This window comes from Bufo gargarizans, chromosome 1, assembly GCF_014858855.1.
Source record: "Bufo gargarizans isolate SCDJY-AF-19 chromosome 1, ASM1485885v1, whole genome shotgun sequence".
Taxonomy (NCBI): Eukaryota; Metazoa; Chordata; class Amphibia; order Anura; family Bufonidae; genus Bufo; species Bufo gargarizans.
Window position 1 is genome coordinate 360,883,578 of NC_058080.1, and position 20,676 is coordinate 360,904,253.

Here is a 20,676-nt window from a genome sequence, read left to right on the forward strand (position 1 = left end):
CCATGGATGATGTTGGTCAATTATGACATGAGCAGTGTTTCATCCATTTTCCTTAGAAAATGCTGGTCCATTATGACATCTTTTAAGGAAAATGAATGGAACAATATGCATTTCATAATGCACCAGCATCATCCATAGATAATGAATGGAACACTGCGCATGTCATTATTAACCAGCATCATGTATAAATACAAGAAACAGAACTGGATCGCACATCCTCAATACTATGCTTTTATCTAACTGCTTCTCAGCATAATAAACATCGCTTCTCAGCGTAATTTATCGTATACCTACCCCTATGCTGCATGCTAGACCTGAGGCATTAGTATACAATTTGATCAAAAAGCATAGGCCCACTCACCACGACAAGGTTGCCTCTTTGAATGGGACCCTATTCTAGATTTGGCGCAGCACTGCACGGCGACCGCCGACGCCGTAGCACCACCCCAGCAGGCAGCGGGACCCAGCAGTCAAACAGCGCCCCTGCTGTATGACAAAGCCACCACCAACCCACCAGGACGACACCAAAGCAACAACGGCCGCTGTGCAGTACTGCACCATGTGAACAGGTGTGGAACTCACCCTAAAACATACTCTCACCATGTGAACAGGTGTATGACATACTCTCAGGAACTCCAACTGAGATGTAGGAAAATATACCCTTATGCAGTCCCTGCTAATTAAAAGCACCTGGGCCAAATGGGAAGGAGTGCTGATACCAGAAGGGAAAAGAGCATAGACTCTACAGTACATGTATAAATTCCTACCTCTCAGTTGGAGTTCCTGAGAGTATGTAATAGGGTGAGTTCCACACCTGTTCACATGGTGAGAGTATGTGATGGGGTTGGTTTCACATCTGTTCACATGGTGCATTACTGCACGGCGGCCGTTGTTGCTTTGGTGTCCTCCTGGTGGGTTGGTGGGGCCCAGTGCCAGGGTGGCTTTGTCATACAGCGGGGCGCTGTTTGACTGCTGGGTCCCGGTGTCTGCTGGGGTGGAGCTACGGCGTCGGCGGTCGCCGTGCAGTGCTGCGCCATATCTAGAATAGGGTCCCATTCAAAGAGGCAATCTTGTCGTGGTGAGTGGGCCTATGCTTTTTGATCAAATTGTATACTAATGCCTCATGTCTAGCATGCAGCATAGGGGTAGGTATACGATAAATTATGCCAAGAAGCGATGTTCATTATGCTTAGAAGCAGTTAGATAAAAGCATAGTATTGAGGATGTGCGATCCAATTCTGTTTCTTGTATTTGTACATTAACCAGCATCATCCATGGATAATGGATGGAACACTGCGCATGTCATCATTGACCAGCATCATCCATGGATAATGGATGGAACACTGCGCATGTCATAACGGATCAGCATCCTCTATGTATAATGGATGGAACACTAAGCATGTCATAGTGGACCAGCATCATCCATGGATAATGGATGGAACACTGTGCATCTCATCTTGGACCATTATCACCCATGGATAATGGAAAAAACACTGTGCATGTCATAATGGACCAACATCATCCATGGATAATGAATGGGGCACTGCGCATGTCATAGTGGAGCAGCATCATCCATTTATAATGGATGAAACACTACACATGTATAATGGACCAGCATCATCCATAGATAATGGATTGAACACTGTGCATGTCATAATGGACCAGCATCATCCATGGATAATGGGTGGAACACTACGCCTGTCATAATGGACCAGCATCATCCATGGATAATGGATGGAACACTGTGCGAGTCATAATGGACCAGCTGTCACACCGGTGACAGGTTTGAGAAGGTCTGAAAGATTATCTGCACGTTAGTGATCTGACAGCCTTTTTTGGTTTCACTTTGTCTGTGTGTTGCTGGTATGTCCACACCTCCTGTGGACTCTGAATCTGCAAAACCATCGCACGGAGGTCTGCTACCTCCAAAGTCAAATTCTGCAGCTGTTTGACCAGTGCAGTCATAGCATCCATAGCTGCACAGATCAGAACAAAAAATGTCGGTATTGGCTCTGGATAATGTCACGGATGTAGTAGGGGAGAACACCAAAAGACAACAAGAAGGAAGGTAAAAGACACTAGGCCTCACCGCTAGGGAAGGAAAAGGGTCACCACCTATAAAACCCTGCTCCTGGCCCTAACTCCTATCCGTATGGGCACCTCTTGATGGTAGAGATGCCCATACACAGGAACCTAGAAAACCCTGGTGGCCCTCGGATGCCCTAATGGTAATGACAGGGCAAATACAACCCGCTCCTTCTCTGGTGAAAGAACCAGCGGCTCGCTGAGGCCTAGTAAACAACAAAGGTGGGGGGAATACAAAACACAACAAGTATAACACTTAACTTCTGAGGCTGATGGATGATGGATGAACAGGACTTCAACTAGAACCACACGCCAGCTCTTCCAAAAACCAAATTAAGCTATCCAGAGCAAGGAGTGAGGGGTAAAGTCAGACTGACTAGGGGAAGATAAAGGTCACATGAACAGGAGAGTATATTACCGAGAGTTTGGCAAAGGGACATATTAGACCATCCAAGTCCCCAGTGGCTGCTGGATTTTTCTTTGTAAACCATGTCTGGACTTCCGTGAGCTCAGGTTTAAGAAGGTCTGAAAGATTATCTGCACGTTAGTGATCTGACAGCCTTTTTTGGTTTCACTTTGTCTGTGTGTTGCTGGTATGTCCACACCTCCTGTTCAGGTGAGGATCATGTGACCTTTACCTTATACAATTTAGTCTGACTTTACCCATCACTCCTTGCTCTGGATAGCTTCATTTGGTTTTTGGAAGAGCTGGAGTGTGGTTCTAGTTGAAGTCCTGTTCATCCATCATCCATCAGCCTCAGAAGTTAAGTGTTACGCTTGTTGTGTTTTGTATTCCCCCACCTTTGTTGTTTACTAGGCCTCAGCGAGACACTGGTTCCTTCACCAGGGAAGGAGCGGGTTGTCTCTGCCCTGTCATTACCATTAGGGCATCCGAGGGCCACCAGGGTTTTCTAGGTTCCTGTGTATGGGCATCTCTACCATCAAGAGGGGCCCATACGGATAGGAGTTAGGGCCAGGAGCAGGGTTTTATAGGTGGTGACCCTTTTCCTTCCCTAGCGGTGAGGCCTAGTGTATTTTCCCTTCCTTCTTGTTGTCTACTACATCCGTGACACCAGCATCATCCATGGATAATGGATGGAGCACTACATGTGTCATAATGGACCAGCATCATCCATAGATAATGGATGGAACACTGTGCATGTCATAATGGACCAGCATCATCCATAGATAATGGATGGAACACTGTGCATGTCATAATGGACCAGCATCATCCATGGATAATGAATGGAACACTGTGCATGTCATAACGGATCAGCATCCTCTATGTATAATGGATGGAACACTACACGTGTCATAATGGAACAGCATCATCCATGGATAATGGATGGAACACTGTGCATGTCATAATGGACCAGTATCATCCATAGATAATGGATGAAACACCGGGCATGTCATAATGGACCAGCATCATCCATGGATAATGGATGGAACACTACACGTTTTATAATGGACCAGCATCATCCATAGATAATGGATGGAACACTGTGCACATCATAATGGACCAGTATCATCCATAGATAATGGATGGAACACCGGGCATGTCATAATGGACCAGCATCATCCAAGGACGATGGATGGAACACTGTGCATGTCATAATGGACCAGCATCATCCATGGATAATGGATGGAACACTGTGCATGTAATAATGGACCAGTATCATCCATAGATAATGGATGGAACACCGGGCATGTCATAATGGACCAGCATCATCCAAGGACAATGGATGGAACACTGTGCATGTCATAACGGATCAGCATCCTCTGAGTATAATGGATGGAACACTGTGCATGTCATAATGGAACAGCATCCTCCATGGATAATGGATGCAACACTGTGCATGTCATAGTGGAGCAGCATCATCTATTTATAATGGATGAAACACTACACGTGTCATAATGGACCAGCATCATACATGGATAATGGATGGAACACTGTGCATGTCATAATGGAGCAGCATCATCCATGGATAATGGAAGGAACACTGTGCATGTCATAATGGACCAGCATCATCCATGGAAAATGGAACATCATGCATGTCATATTGGACCAGCATCATCCATAGATAATGAATGTAAAACTGTGCATGTTATCATGTAACCACATCATCCATGGAAAATGGATGGATTATTACGTGTGTCATAATGGACCAGCATCATTCATGAATAATGGATGGAACACTGCGCATTTCATAACGGACCAGCATCATCCATGGATAAAGCATGGAACAATGTGCATGTCATACTAGACCAGCATGCTGTATGGATAATGAAGGGAACACCGGGCGTGTCACAATGGACCAGCATCATCCATAGATAAAGGGTGGAAATCTACCCGTGTCATAATGAACCAGAATCAAAGATGGATAATGGATGGAACACAGCGCGTGTCATAATGGAAAAGAATCATCCAGGATGGAAGACTGTGCATGTCATTAACATCTGTTGTGGGTAAACTGTTTGAAGGTTTTCTGAGAGATGCTATATTAGAGCAGCTCAACAGAAATAAGCAAATAACGCCATATCAGCATGGCTTCGTGAGGGATCAGTCATGTCAGACTAATTTAATCAGTTTCTATGAGGAGGTAAGTTCTAGACTTGACAGCGGCGAATCAATGGATGTCGTATATCTGGACTTCTCCAAAGCATTTGACACTGTACCACATACAAGGTTAGTATATAAAATGAGAATGCTCGGACTGGGAGAAAATGTCTGTATGTGGGTAAGTAACTGGCTCAGTGATAGAAAACAGAGGGTGGTTATTAATGGTACGCACTCAGATTGGGTCACTGTCACTAGTGGGGTACCTCAGGGGTCAGTATTGGGCCCTATTCTCTTCAATATATTTATTAATGATCTTGTAGAAGGCTTGCATAGTAAAGTATCAATTTTTGCAGATGACACTAAACTGTGTAAAGTAATTTACACTGAAGAGGACAGTATACTACTACAGAGCGATCTGGATAGATTGCAGGCTTGGGCAGATAAGTGGCAGATGAGGTTTAACACTGACAAATGTAAAGTTATGCACATGGGAAGGAAAAATGCAAGTCACCCGTACATACTAAATGGTAAAACACTCAGTAAGGCCCCTTTCACATGGGCGAGTATTCCGCGCGGGTGCAATGCGTGAGTTAAACGCATTGCACCCGCACTGAATCCTGACCCATTCATTTCTATGGGGCTGTGCATGTCATAATGGACCAACATCATCCATGGATAATGGATGGAACACTGTGCATGTCATAATGGACTAATATTATCCATGGATAATGGATGGAACTCTGCACGTGTCATAAAAGACCAGCATAATCCATGAATAATGGATGGAACACCGGGTATGTCGTAATTGACCAGTATCATCCATTGATAATGAATGGAACACGGCTCGGCATGATCCAGGGATAATGGATGGAACACTGCGCGTGTCACAATGGACCAGTATCATCCATGGATAATAGAAGAAACAATGTGCATGTCATAATGGACCAGCATCATCCATGGATAATGGATGGAACACTGTGCATGTCATAATGGACCAGCATCATCCATGGATAATGGATGGAACACCGGCATGTCATAAAGAACCAGCATCATACATAGATTAATTTCATAATGGACCAGCATCATCGATGGATAAAGGATGGCACAATGTGCATGTCATAATGGACTAGCATGCTGTATGGATAATGAAAGGAACACCGGGCATGAACCAGAATCATTCACGGATAATGTATTGAACACTGTGAATGTCATAATAGACCAGAATCATCTAATAGATAATGGAAGGAACACTGTGCATGTCATGATGGACCAGCATCATCCATGGATAATGGAAGGAACACTGTGCATGTCATGATGGAGCAGCATCATCCATGGATAATGGAAGGAACACTGTGCATGTCATGATGGACCAGCATCATCCATGGATAATGGAGGGAACACTGTGCATGTCATGATGGAGCAGCATCATCCATGGATAATGGAAGGAACACTGTGCATGTCATGATGGACCAGCATCATCCATGGATAATGGAAGGAACACTGTGCATGTCATAATAGACCAACATATTCCATGGATAATGGGTGGAATTCTACCTAAGTCACCAATGCACATGTTGTAGTGGACCAGAATCATACATTGGATAATGGATAGAACACTGTACATGTCACAATGGACCAGCTTCATCCATGGATAATGGATGGAACACTGCGCATGTTATAATGGAAAATTATCATCTATGGACAAATAATGGAACACTGCGCATGTTATAATGGACCAGTATCATCCATGGATAATAAACGAAACACGGCTTGTGTCTTATTGGATCAGCATGATCCAGGGATAATGGATGCAAAACTGCGAATGAAATAATGCACCAGAATCATCCATGGATAATGGATGGAACACTGTGCATGACATAATGGACCAGCATCATCCATTGGCAATAGATTGAACACTGTGCGTGTCATAATGGAAAAGCATCATCCATAGATAAAGGATGGAAAACTGGGCGTATCATAATGGATCGGCATCATCCATTGGGTAATGTATGGAGCACTGCATATGTCATGATGGACAAGCGTCATCCATTGGGTAATGTTTGGAGCACTGCATATGTCATAATGGACCAACATAATCCATGGATAATGGATGGAATTCTACCCAAGTCACCAATGCACATGTTGTAGTGGACCAGAATCATCCATTGGATAATGGATAGAACACTGCACGTGTCTTAATAGACCAGCATCATCCATGGATAATGGATGAAACACTGCACATGTCACAATGGACCAGCATCATCCATGGATAATGGATGGAAAACCGGGCAGGTCATAATGGGCCAGTATCATCCATGGATAATGGATGGAACACTGCATGTGTCTTAATAGACCAGCATCCTCCATAGATAATGGATGGAACACTGCACGTGGCATAATGGAAAAACATCATCGATGGATAATGGATAGAACACCGTGCATGTCATAATGGGCCAGCATTATCCATGGATAATGGATGGAACACTGTGCATGTCTTAATAGACCAGCATCCTCCATAGATAATGAATGGAACACTGTGCATGTTATCATGTAACCACATCCTCAATGGATAATGGATGGAAAACTGCGCTTGTCATAGTGAACCAGCATCAAACAGGGATAATGAATGGAACATTGGTCAGGTCATAATGGACCAGCATCATCCATGGATAATGGATGGAACACTGCGCATGTCATAATGGACCAACATCATCCATGGATAATAGAAGGAACACTTTGCATGTCTTAAAGAGGACCTTTCACCAAAAAAACATGTATAGAAACATTTACAGTGCGGCCCCCAGTGATGTATTTCTGATTATTATTTTTTCAGAGGAACCCCCTTTCGTCCGCTGTGGTCTCCGGTAGTTCTGGCGCCTCATATGCTAATGAGGCGATTCGGTTCGAGTAGGCGGTGACTAGAATTTGTACAGGGTGTGGTTTTCTTTTCCCTGGCTAAGAGCGCATCCAACCAGAGCGCCGCGCTCTTAGCCAGGGAGAAGGAGCTCACGTTCTCGCGAGATTCGCGAGAACTTGAGCTTTTACACATCTCGAGGCGTGCGCCATCTTGGAGTCCCCGGCGGAGAGGATAGCAGCGGCGGCATAGGCAGCATCCTGTCAGTAAGTATGAAAACTTACTGACAGGATGCTGCTGTTGCTGTCGCTGTGATCCTCTCCGCCAGGGACTCCAAGATGGCGCACGCCTCGAGATGTGTAAAAGCTCAAGTTCTTGCGAATCTCGCGAGAACGTGAGCTTCTTCTCCCTGGCTAAGAGCGCGGCGCTCTGGTTGGATGCGCTCTTAGCCAGCGAGAAGAAAACCACGCCCTGTACAAATTCTGTTGGGTAATGTAACTGTTTCTATACATGTTTTTTGTTGAAAGGTCCTCTTTAATAGACCAGCATCATCAATGGATGATGGATGGAACACTGCGCATGTCCTCATGGACCCGCATCATCCATTGGTAATAAATGGAACACTGTGCATGTCATAATGGACCAGCATCATCCATAGATAATGAATGGAACACTGCATGTGTCATAATGGAGCAGCATCATCCATGGATAATGGATGGAACAATGGGCATGTCATAATGGACCACCATCATCCATGGATAATAGATAGAACACTGCTATTGTCATAGTGAACCAGCATCCTCCATAGATAATGGAATGAATAATGCACATGTCATAATGGAACCACATCCTCCATGGATAATGCTTGGAGCACCATGTATCTCATAAACGACCAGTATCATCCATGGATAATGGATGGAATAATGCATATGTTATAGTGGTTTAGAATTATCCGTTGGATAATGGATGGAGCACTACACATGTCATAATGGTCTGCGCTTGTCATAGTGAACCAGCATCAAAAAGGGATAATGGATGGATCATTGCGCATGTCATAATGGACCAGCATCATTCATGGATAATGGATGGAACACTGTGCATGTCATAATGGACCAGCATCATCCATGGATAATGGATGGAACACTGCAACTGTCATAGTGAACCAGCATCATCCATAGATAATGGTTTGAACACCATGCATGTCATAAAGGACCAGCATCATCCATAGGTGTTAGGCAAATTCATTTGCTGCATTTGTGGGAGGGGAGGCTGGTGAACTGCGCTATTTAGGGCCGTCCTCGTGCCCCTACCAGACGTCAGCACGCCGGCTTTTCATTTCCGGGTCAGCATGCCGGCGGTCTCGGTCAGATCTCGTGGCATCGTGCATCAGCGGTGGTTTAAGTGTGCGACAAGAGGGGAGCGCTTTTCCGGCTCTAGGAACAACGGCAGACTTGAAGTAGGATCAGGGTTTCTTGTGGGGCGGGCGGTGACGGGTCCCGGTATGGTGCAGCGGTCCCTGTGCTCGCGGGGGGTCTTCTGTGTGGTGCCCTACCGTATGTTTCCCAGCAGTGGGGGAATCGCAGTGCATGTGGGACATATCGCATCTAATTTATATATAAAAGTTTTGTTTGGTTTGTTTTTGTTTAGGCTGCGTTTCCTTCTATAAGCATGGGGCCCTTCAGCACCCACTGTGCGATTTTACGACACCAGGTTCTCTATAAAGTTGTACGGGGGGTCACATCGCCAGTCTTATTCATAAAATCAGCGCAGCCTCTACATAACCTTAGTATTCCTACAGGTACTACAGACCAAGCCTATTTCATTCACCATTTAGCCCACTTCGCTCGGGGGGAATACAATAATCAGGTCGTACCAATTATGAAAGCATGCCATTTTTTCTGGTACTTGCATCTATGGTAAAAAGAAAAAAGGGTGTTTGTTTTCTTTCTATACACAGGGGGCCCTTCATCACCCACTGTGCGATCGATCATACAACACGTGTTTTTCTAACTGCACTACTCTACTCCCTAAGATATTGAACTGGGCGTCTCATAACCAGTCTTATTACCTAAAACAGCACAGCCTCCCCATAACCGTGGCAATCCGACAGACATTACCGACCAATTATGTTGGAACTACCTAGCACTCGCGCTCCGCATTTTCTCTCTGTCGCTTATTTCTTTACCAGTTAGCCCTCTCCACTCGGGGGGAATACTATAAGCAGGTTGTATCAATTATGGAACCATGCCATTTTGTTATATAAGTATCTGTATCAATGTACTGTATATATGTGGGGATAGGACGCTAAAACAAAATAACTAATTCTTTATTAAATTGTCTCAATAAAATATAGGGGTATCTACTCAAACTGCACAAAGCAGCAACTTGAACCGTCACTGATTTATGGGACCACCCTCATAGTAACCACATAGATAGCGGTGGGGCCATATTGGGATAAATGAAGGGTGGATCCCACAAACTAAAACCCACCAACACTTAGGGGGGCCAAAACACCTCAGGGTCCTAGGTGTGTGACCTGGGTGAGGTACTATCTAGCTGGATATCTGGTACCAGGTGTGACACCAGGTATCACTCCTAACAGTGAATGTCAGCGCGCAGACATCCACTGCACTAACATAGTACAGGTGCCGGACTATGGCAGGGCAAAACCCTTGACTCCGTCTGATGCGACTGGAGCACTGATTACCCTGACACTGTCCTCAGTGGTAAATGCTATACGCGTTTCCATGCATTAAACATGCATTTCATCAGGAGCAACATGCACCACACATAATAAAGCCCAAAACCTCCGACATAGATGTTTGACTGAGGCTATGAACAGAAGGCAGAGGTAGGGTGACCTGCCTAACACCGAGTTCCTCTAGTGTGAGGTACGGTATTGTCACTGTGATCTACGCTCCTGCCTAAGCTGACCACCTCTAGGTTGGGGGGCAGCGTGCTGGTGTGCAAACAAATCGGCGCTGTAATGGCCGCCTTACCTATTTGTATCAATGTAAAAAAAAAAAAACGGGGAGAAAATGAAAAGCTTCTCAGACGGTTAGGGGCGAAGGTGGTTGCAAAAGCAGCTGTATATTTTTCGTTTCTCTTTTCAGCACGAGGAAGCGACATTCAGAATGTGGCAAATTAGGTCCGTGGGTGTTGTCTGGGTCAACTTGGTGTCAGGTCGGTGCTACTGCTTGCCAGAGGGTAGCTATGCTCGGCGTGGTCGAGGCACTGTAGGGGTGCACTAGTCTTCATTTAGGTTCTTCGTGGTGGTTGGTTCAGGTAGATCCCACATAGTACAGCTTACTGCTTAGGGTGGTGGAGATGGGTAGGGTCGGCACAAGTCGGATGGTCACGTTTATAGACAATCATACAAAAAAAGAAAAAAAAAAGAAAAAAACAAGACATGGATAACAATGCACAATGCACATGTCATAAAGGACCAGCATCATCCATGGATAATGGATGGAACACTGTACATATCATAATGGACCAGCATTATCCATGGATAATGGATGGAACACTGTGCATATCATAATGGACCAGCATCATCTATAGATAATGGATGGAACACTGTGCATGTCATAATGGGCCAGCATCATCCATAGATAATGGATGGAACACTGTGCATGTCATAATGGACCAGCATCATCCATGGAAAAGGAAGGAACACTGCGCATGTCATAATGGACCAGCCTAATTCATGGATAATGGATGGAACACTGCGCATGTCATTATGGAGAAGCATCATTCATGGATAATGGAAGAAACACTGCACATGTCATAATGGACCAGCATCATTCATGGATAATGAATGGAACACGGCTCGGCATGATCCAGGGATAAAGGATGGAACACTGCATGTGTCACAATGGACTAGTATCATCCATAGATAATGGATGCAACACTGCACGTGTCATAATAGACCAGCATGCTGTATGGATAATGAAGGGAACACTGTGCATGTCATAATGAAACGGAATCATCCAAGGATAATGGATGGAACACTGCAACTGTCATAATGGAAAATAATCATCCATTGATAAAGGATGGAAGACTGCACATGTCATAATGGACCAGAATCATCCATAGATAATGGATGGAACACTGTGCATGTCATGATGGACCAGCATCATCTATGGATAATGGATGAAACACCATGCATGTCATAATGAGAAAGCATCATCCATGGATAATGGATGGAACATTGCGCATGTTATAATGGACTAGCATCATCCATGGATAAAGGATGGCACAATGTGCATGTCATACTAGACCAGCATGCTGTATGGATAATGAAAGGAACACTGCGCATGTCATAATGGACCAGCATCATCCATAGATAATGCATAGAACACTGCACATGTCATAATAAACCAGAATCGGGACAATAGATGGAACACTGTGCATGTCATAATGGTCCAGCATCATCCAGGTATAATAGAAGGAACACCGTGCATGTCATAATGGACCATCATAATCCATAGATAATGGAAGGAACACTGTGCATGTCTTAACGGACCAGCATCAAACAGGGATAATGGATGGATCATTGTGCATGTCATACTAGACCAGCATGCTGTAGGGATAATGAAAGGAACACTGTGCATGCCATAATTGACCGGCATTCTCCATGGATAATGGTTGGAGCACCATCCATGTCATAATGGACCAGAATTATCCATGCATAATGGATGGAACACTGTGTATGTCATAATAGACCTGCATCATGCATGGATAATGGATGGAAATCTACCCAAGTCATAATAGATTAGTATTATCCATTTATAATGGATGGAACACTGCATGTGGCATAATAAATCAGTGTCATCCATAGATAATGGATGGAACACTGTGCATGTCACAATGGACCAGCATCATCCATTGATAATAGATGGAAATCTACCCAAGTCATAATAGATTAGTATTATTGTGAGGAATATGGATTAATATTTACTGTCAGCCATGTCCTCACACCCCCCATTTGCTGACAGACAGCAGAGGTAGGGAAATCCACAGGATTTCCCTGCTTCAAAGCCCCCAGCCCTGATTGTAATTTGATGCACCTCTTGGCATGATTCAGTGTACATGCAAAATAAGTTCCCCCCCCCCCCCCCCCCCAGCCATCTGAGTGTCAGTTGGCCAGGAAGACACCCCTCAGGGGGGTCCAGGCTTCAAGGAGAAGGTCACACCTCTGTGCACCAGTTTGGAGCCACCTGAATCTGCAGGAAAACCCCCTGCTGTGGGTATCTGCTCTTCCCCAGGATCAATGAGACTTCCCAGACATGTTGGCACCTACCGTTCATAAGGAATTATGAAACGCCTGGCCATCGTAGGCGCAAACCAAATACATATTTGTGTCCCGGTGGCCACGAGGTACGTTCCCCCATGGTCTTTGTTTGCTAGTACACAGTAGGGGTAGGGAGATACCCATATCTCACCATAGAAACCACATAACGGTGCCAGGTTTGGGCTCTACTTGTAGCCGGAACCCAGGCAGGTCCATTAGTCCCAGAACCATCTCCCTGTGACCCTCTGGTCTGGAGCTATGAACCCTAAAGGGTTTTGTGGGTCATCTGCTGCCAGCCCAGAGGAGGGGGAGTGGACCCCCCCCCCCCTGAGGCAGGGAGGGGAGGGGCCGGCTGCAGGTTAAAAGTCTGGTGCCAGCAAGTAGGCGTGTCTTTCTCTGAAGAGGGGTCACATCCTACACATGTGTTTAGAGGGACCCAGGAAATAGCTGAGCTCACGGCCCTTCATGTGGACTCCAGCAAAGAACATCTCAAAGGAACTTTCATCATACTCGGTAACTGACTTTTACACTGCTTAACCCTGTTATAACCATATAACCTGTATCTGTAACCTCAGACCACTGTATATATTGTCTGTGTATATTGTGTTATATCTAGTGTGCTCTTACAGCGATTAAATCTATAATTTAATCTTGTGCTATCTTGTATCTCGATCACGAATCCCCACGTCCGTGTTTTGGCCTAGTTATAAGCTACCGCGGGTTGGTTTCTGACCCTATATAATCCTGTTAGCGGACCGGTCTTATATCAAACAAGACTGGTGACAGTTACCCGGCTGAGGGCGTGCTGTTTTCACTGCGGCAGTGAAAAGGCTCTCTCAGCTTGTTGCCTCTCTGTGCCCGCGTGGACAGGAGGTGTGTGTGTAAACTATACCAGCCTGACCTTACGTGCTCCTCTGGAGGGCGTAAATTCACGTTTTTGGTAAACCCGTGATCATACCAGGTCTCGTGAGCTCGACGTGGCTGATGTCAGCGGGCACGAGGGGTGGTATTCATCACAATTATCCATTTATAATGGATGGAACACTGCACGTGGCATAATAGATCAGTATCATCCATAGATAATGGATGGAACACTGTGCATGTCATAATGGACCAGCATTATCCAAGGACAATGGATGTAACACTGTGCATGTCATAATGGACCAGCATCATCCATAGATAATGGATGGAACACTGCACGTGTCATAATGGACCAGCATCATTTATGGATAATAGATGGAACACTGCACGTGGCATAATAGATCAGTGTTATCCATGGATAAAGGATGGAACACTGTACGTGGCATAATACAGGGAGTGCAGAATTATTAGGCAAGTTGTATTTTTGAGGATTAATTTTATTATTGAACAACAACCATGTTCTCAATGAACCCAAAAAAAACATTAATATCAAAGCTGAATATTTTTGGAAGTAGTTTTTAGTTTGTTTTTAGTTTTAGCTATTTTAGGGGGATATCTGTGTGTGCAGGTGACTATTACTGTGCATAATTATTAGGCAACTTAACAAAAAACAAATATATACCCATTTCAATTATTTATTTTTACCAGTGAAACCAATATAACATCTCAAAATTCACAAATATACATTTCTGACATTCAAAAACAAAACAAATCAGTGACCAATATAGCCACCTTTCTTTGCAAGGACACTCAAAAGCCTGCCATCCATGGATTCTGTCAGTGTTTTGATCTGTTCACCATCAACATTGCGTGCAGCAGCAACCACAGCCTCCCAGACACTGTTCAGAGAGGTGTACTGTTTTCCCTCCTTGTAAATCTCACATTTGATGATGGACCACAGGTTCTCAATGGGGTTCAGATCAGGTGAACAAGGAGGCCATGTCATTAGATTTTCTTCTTTTATACCCTTTCTTGCCAGCCACGCTGTGGAGTACTTGGACGCGTGTGATGGAGCATTGTCCTGCATGAAAATCATGTTTTTCTTGAAGGATTCAGACTTCTTCCTGTACCACTGCTTGAAGAAGGTGTCTTCCAGAAACTGGCAGTAGGACTGGGAGTTGAGCTTGACTCCATCCTCAACCCGAAAAGGCCCCACAAGCTCATCTTTGATGATACCAGCCCAAACCAGTACTCCACCCCCACCTTGCTGGCGTCTGAGTCGGACTGGAGCTCTCTGCCCTTTACCAATCCAGCCACAGGCCCATCCATCTGGCCCATCAAGACTCACTCTCATTTCATCAGTCTATAAAACCTTAGAAAAATCAGTCTTGAGATATTTCTTGGCCCAGTCTTGACGTTTCAGCTTGTGTGTCTTGTTCAGTGGTGGTCGTCTTTCAGCCTTTCTTACCTTGGCCATGTCTCTGAGTATTGCACACCTTGTGCTTTTGGGCACTCCAGTGATGTTGCAGCTCTGAAATATGGCCAAACTGGTGGCAAGTGGCATCTTGGCAGCTGCACGCTTGACTTTTCTCAGTTCATGGGCAGTTATTTTTTGCGCCTTGGTTTTTCCACACGCTTCTTGCGACCCTGTGTCACGAGGGTGTCAAGAGCCACGCCTGACTCCGTTGTACCCGGGGTCAGGAGGTCGCAGCGGTTGGCTGCACGCTCTATGTCAGATAGGGAAGTTTCCTTATTGTAGCTTTCTGGGTTTGCTTTACAAACCCTTTTGGCTCACTCAGGGATCCGTAGCTCCTTCTCTCAGCTGTTCCTTGTCCAGCACTCCCAATCCTCCTTATATTCCCCTCTCACACTTCTCTGGTTGCCAGATATAGAGCTTCCTGCCTGGACATCTATTCTGACCCACTGGAGCTGTGTTGCTGCGTTCTCTGAGTGTTGCCTTAGAACGCTACCCTCCGGATCCCTGTTGGACCTTTGTGGACAATTGTTGCCGTCCACCTGGGTGTTTGTGTTTGTCTGTGTTTGTCTGTCCTCTCCCTGGTGTTTCCCTCTTAGTGCAGTGGTGAGGACTAGCGATCCCACCGGCCCGTTCATTATCTAGGGCTCATTTCAGGGAAAGCCAGGGTTTAGGCACGTGATCGCCGCACGGGTGAGGAACCCGTCTAGGGACGACAGGGCAGGCAGGTACCAGCTGCAAGGTGAGTTAGGGGTCACCACCTTTCCCTCTCCCTTGTGCAGGGCTTTCCCTGTTTTCCTCCCTGTGTGTGTTGCCGGTCATTACATTATATCTGGCCCTTATTTTTGTGTAGGTAAAAAAAAAAAAAAAAAATTTTTTACCTACTTAGAATCCAGTATGGATCCAATTGCTGCTCTGTCCGAACAATTTCATGGCCTGTCTTTGGAGGTGGCAGGATTGAAGGCGTCGGTCCTCCAGCAACAGCAGCAATTACAACAGACCGCAAGCCCAGCGGTTGCTACTGGTAACCAGGTTGTTGCGGAACCCAAGGTCCCTCTCCCTGACAGATTTTCTGGGGGAAGGGACAAGTTTTTGACGTTCCGTGAGGCCTGTAAACTATACTTTAAACTGCGTCCTTACTCCTCTGGTAATGAAGAACAGCGGGTGGGTGTTGTTATTTCCCTGCTGCAGGGGGACCCACAGTCCTGGGCGTTCTCTTTACCTACTGATTCCCAGGCTCTTCGGTCAGTGGATGAGTTTTTCGGGGCCTTGGGTCTCATATATGACGACCCTGACCGAGTCGCACTGGCTGAATCAAAATTACGGAGACTCCTACAAGGAGAGCGGCCGGTAGAGGAGTATTGCTCTGACTTCCGTAGGTGGGCTACGGATACCCAATGGAACGACCCGGCTCTCAGGAGTCAGTTCTGCTCTGGGTTATCCGAAAGGGTTAAGGATGCGCTTGCATTGTATGAGACCCCCTTTTCCCTTGATGCAGTTATGTCCCTTTCTATCCGTATAGATAGACGTCTTAGGGACAGGTTGAAAAAACCGGAGCCATTGATAACCCCTCCCAAGCAGCAGTTAGTCTGTACGGACATAGACGAGCCTATGCAGCTAGGAGGAACTACTCGTCAGGTCCGTCCTCCTGAGGTTCGCCGTAGGCGTGGGGGTTGTTTTTTTTGTGGGGAGAGGGGTCATTTCATTAACGTCTGTCCTTCTTTCCTCAGAAACAAAAAAACCGTCGGAAAACTACTAACCCCAGGCTGTGTGGAGGATGTCAGCCGGGGGGTATACGTTTCCTCCATACGTACATCGCAATTTTTGTTGCCAGCGGTTATTGTTTTTGGTGATAAGACAGAGACTGTTTCTTTCTTTCTAGACAGTGGAGCAGGGGTAAATTTGATAGATGCCCATTTTGCCCGCACTATGGGTTTGTCTCTCTGTACGTTACAGAGACCTATTCCCATATTTGCTATAGATTCTGCTCCTCTGTCTCAGAGAAACCTCACCCACATCGTTCATAATTTACACCTTCGGGTAGGGGACCACCATAACGAGATGCTTTCATGTTATGTTCTGGAGGGGCTTCCCACTCCGGTGGTGCTGGGCCTTCCCTGGTTGGTAGCGCACAATCCTGTGGTGGATTGGCAGGCCAGGGAGATATTGGAGTGGAGTGAGCCGTGCAGAGAAAATTGCTTAAATAGCAATTGCTTAGTCGCCTCCATAACTACCCTACCTACATTTGTTTCGGACTTTGAGGACGTTTTTTCTGAAAAGGGTTGTCAGAAGTTACCACCTCATCGTCCTTATGATTGCCCGGTTAACCTCATTCCCGGCGCAAAATTACCCAAGACCAGGTTATATAATCTTTCAGGTCCAGAGAGACAAGCCATGAAGGATTATATCTCCGAGAGTTTGGCTAAGGGACACATCAGACCCTCTTCTTCACCCGTGGCTGCAGGGTTTTTCTTTGTTAAAAAGAAAGATGGGGGCCTGCGTCCTTGCCTAGATTTTCGTGAATTAAATCGGATAACCATCCGAGACCCATACCCTCTTCCTCTCATTCCTGACCTGTTTAACCAGATTGCGGGTGCTAGGTGGTTCTCCAAACTCGATCTTAGGGGGGCCTACAATCTGATTCGTATCAAGGAGGGGGATGAGTGGAAGACAGCGTTTAACACCCCTGAGGGGCATTATGAAAATCTAGTTATGCCTTTCGGCCTGACCAATGCTCCTGCCGTCTTTCAACATTTCGTTAATGACATTTTTAGTCATCTAATCGGCAGGTTTGTGGTAATATACCTAGATGATATCTTAATTTATTCGTCTGATCTGAAAACACATGAGGAGCATGTCAGACAAGTACTACAGGTCCTACGGACGAATGAATTATATGCTAAAATTGAAAAATGTGTTTTTGCCGTTCAGGAGATACAATTCCTAGGTTATTATTTATCTGCGTCAGGTTTCCGTATGGATCCTAGGAAGGTCCAGGCAATTTTGGATTGGGATCTTCCTGAGAACCTTAAAGCTCTACAACGGTTCTTGGGCTTTGCGAATTTCTATAGGAAATTCATTAAAAATTATTCGGTGATCGTTAAACCCCTTACTGACATGACTAGGAAGGGGACTGATTTTTCTAAATGGTCTGACGCCGCTAAAGTTGCTTTTTCCTCTCTAAAAGAGAGGTTTACCTCAGCACCTGTACTAGTCCAACCTGATGTCTCTCAGCCTTTTATTGTTGAAGTCGATGCATCAGAGGTGGGAGTGGGGGCTGTGCTGTCTCAGGGTCCGTCTCCTGGCAAATGGCGTCCTTGTGCTTTCTTTTCTAAAAAACTATCTGCAGCGGAACAGAACTACGATATTGGCAATAGGGAACTGTTAGCTATTAAACTTGCGTTTGAGGAGTGGCGTCACTTTTTAGAGGGGGCAGTCCACCCCGTCACTGTGTTTACGGACCACAAAAATCTGCTGTACCTCGAATCAGCTAAGCGTCTCACCCCTAGACAGGCTAGGTGGTCGCTATTTTTTACCAGGTTTAACTTTGTGATTACCTATCGTCCTGGGGTAAAGAATACCAAGGCTGATGCACTATCTCGTTGTTTCCCTGGAGGGGGTAATGTGAGTGATCCGGTACCCATTCTACAAAGAGGAGTAGTTGTCTCTGCGGTACACTCTGCCTTGGAGGGGAAGGTGTTAGAGGCCCAGGGGGACGCCCCGGTCTCTTGCCCTTCAGAGAAGTTGTTTGTACCGTTGAACCTACGTCTCGAATTATTAAAGGAACATCATAATTCGGCACTTGCTGGGCACCCGGGTAGTAAAGCAACCTTAGAGCTATTGTCTCGTCGTTTTTGGTGGCCAAGGTTGCGTCAGGATGTATTGGATTTTGTGTCTTCTTGTTCTACCTGTGCGCGCGCAAAAGTTTCACATACACGTCCTGCAGGGTCTCTATTACCACTCGTCATTCCCAATAGACCATGGACACATCTGTCTATGGATTTTATCACTGACTTACCTTTGTCTGCGGGTAAAACAGTGATTTTGGTAGTAGTGGACAGGTTTAGCAAAATGGCACACTTTATTGCGTTACCCGCACTACCTAATGCTAAAACTCTTGCTCAGGTATTCGTCAGTGAGATCGTGAAGCTTCACGGGGTCCCCTCCGATGTTGTTTCGGACCGGGGAACCCAGTTTATTTCTAAATTTTGGAAAGCTTTTTGTTCCCGTTTAGGGGTTCACTTGTCCTTTTCCTCAGCTTTCCATCCTCAGTCGAATGGACAGACTGAGCGTACCAACCAAAACCTGGAGACATATCTAAGATGTTTTGTGTCTGAAAACCAAGAGTTGTGGTCGTCATATTTACCGTTAGCTGAGTTTGCCATAAATAATCGCCGTCAGGAATCCACTGGCAAGTCACCTTTTCTTGGTGCATATGGTTTTCATCCCCAATTCTGTACTTTCAAAGACGGGGGGTCTTCTGGGGTTCCCGAAGAGGAACGGTTTTCGTCATCTCTTTCATCAGTATGGCAGAAGGTGCAAGCTAACTTGAAAAATATGGGAGGTAAATACAAATGCATGGCTGATAAGAGACGGTCGCCAGGTCCGGACCTAGGAGTGAATGACTATGTGTGGCTGTCTACAAGGAATATCAAGTTGAAGGTTCCCTCTTGGAAACTGGGTCCTAGGTTTATTGGTCCTTACAAGATTGTAGCCATCATCAACCCCGTGGCTTTTCGCCTGGAGTTACCTCAGACTTTTAAAATCCATAATGTCTTTCATAAGTCGTTACTCAAAAAATATGTTCCACCTCTAGAACCGTCACCGCTGCCACCCCCTCCTGTTGTCGTGGATGGTAGTTTGGAATTTCAGATATCCAAAATTGTTAATTCTCGTCGGGTCCGCCGCTCTCTCCAATATCTGGTGCACTGGAGAGGTTACGGTCCCGAGGAAAGAATGTGGGTTCCTGCGTCTGAGGTAAACGCCGACAGGCTAGTCCGGATTTTTCATGCCTCTCATCCTGAGAGACCTGGTCCTGAGTGTCCGGAGGCCCCTCGTAGAGAGGGGGGTACTGTCACGAGGGTGTCAAGAGCCACGCCTGACTCCGTTGTACCCGGGGTCAGGAGGTCGCAGCGGTTGGCTGCACGCTCTATGTCAGATAGGGAAGTTTCCTTATTGTAGCTTTCTGGGTTTGCTTTACAAACCCTTTTGGCTCACTCAGGGATCCGTAGCTCCTTCTCTCAGCTGTTCCTTGTCCAGCACTCCCAATCCTCCTTATATTCCCCTCTCACACTTCTCTGGTTGCCAGATATAGAGCTTCCTGCCTGGACATCTATTCTGACCCACTGGAGCTGTGTTGCTGCGTTCTCTGAGTGTTGCCTTAGAACGCTACCCTCCGGATCCCTGTTGGACCTTTGTGGACAATTGTTGCCGTCCACCTGGGTGTTTGTGTTTGTCTGTGTTTGTCTGTCCTCTCCCTGGTGTTTCCCTCTTAGTGCAGTGGTGAGGACTAGCGATCCCACCGGCCCGTTCATTATCTAGGGCTC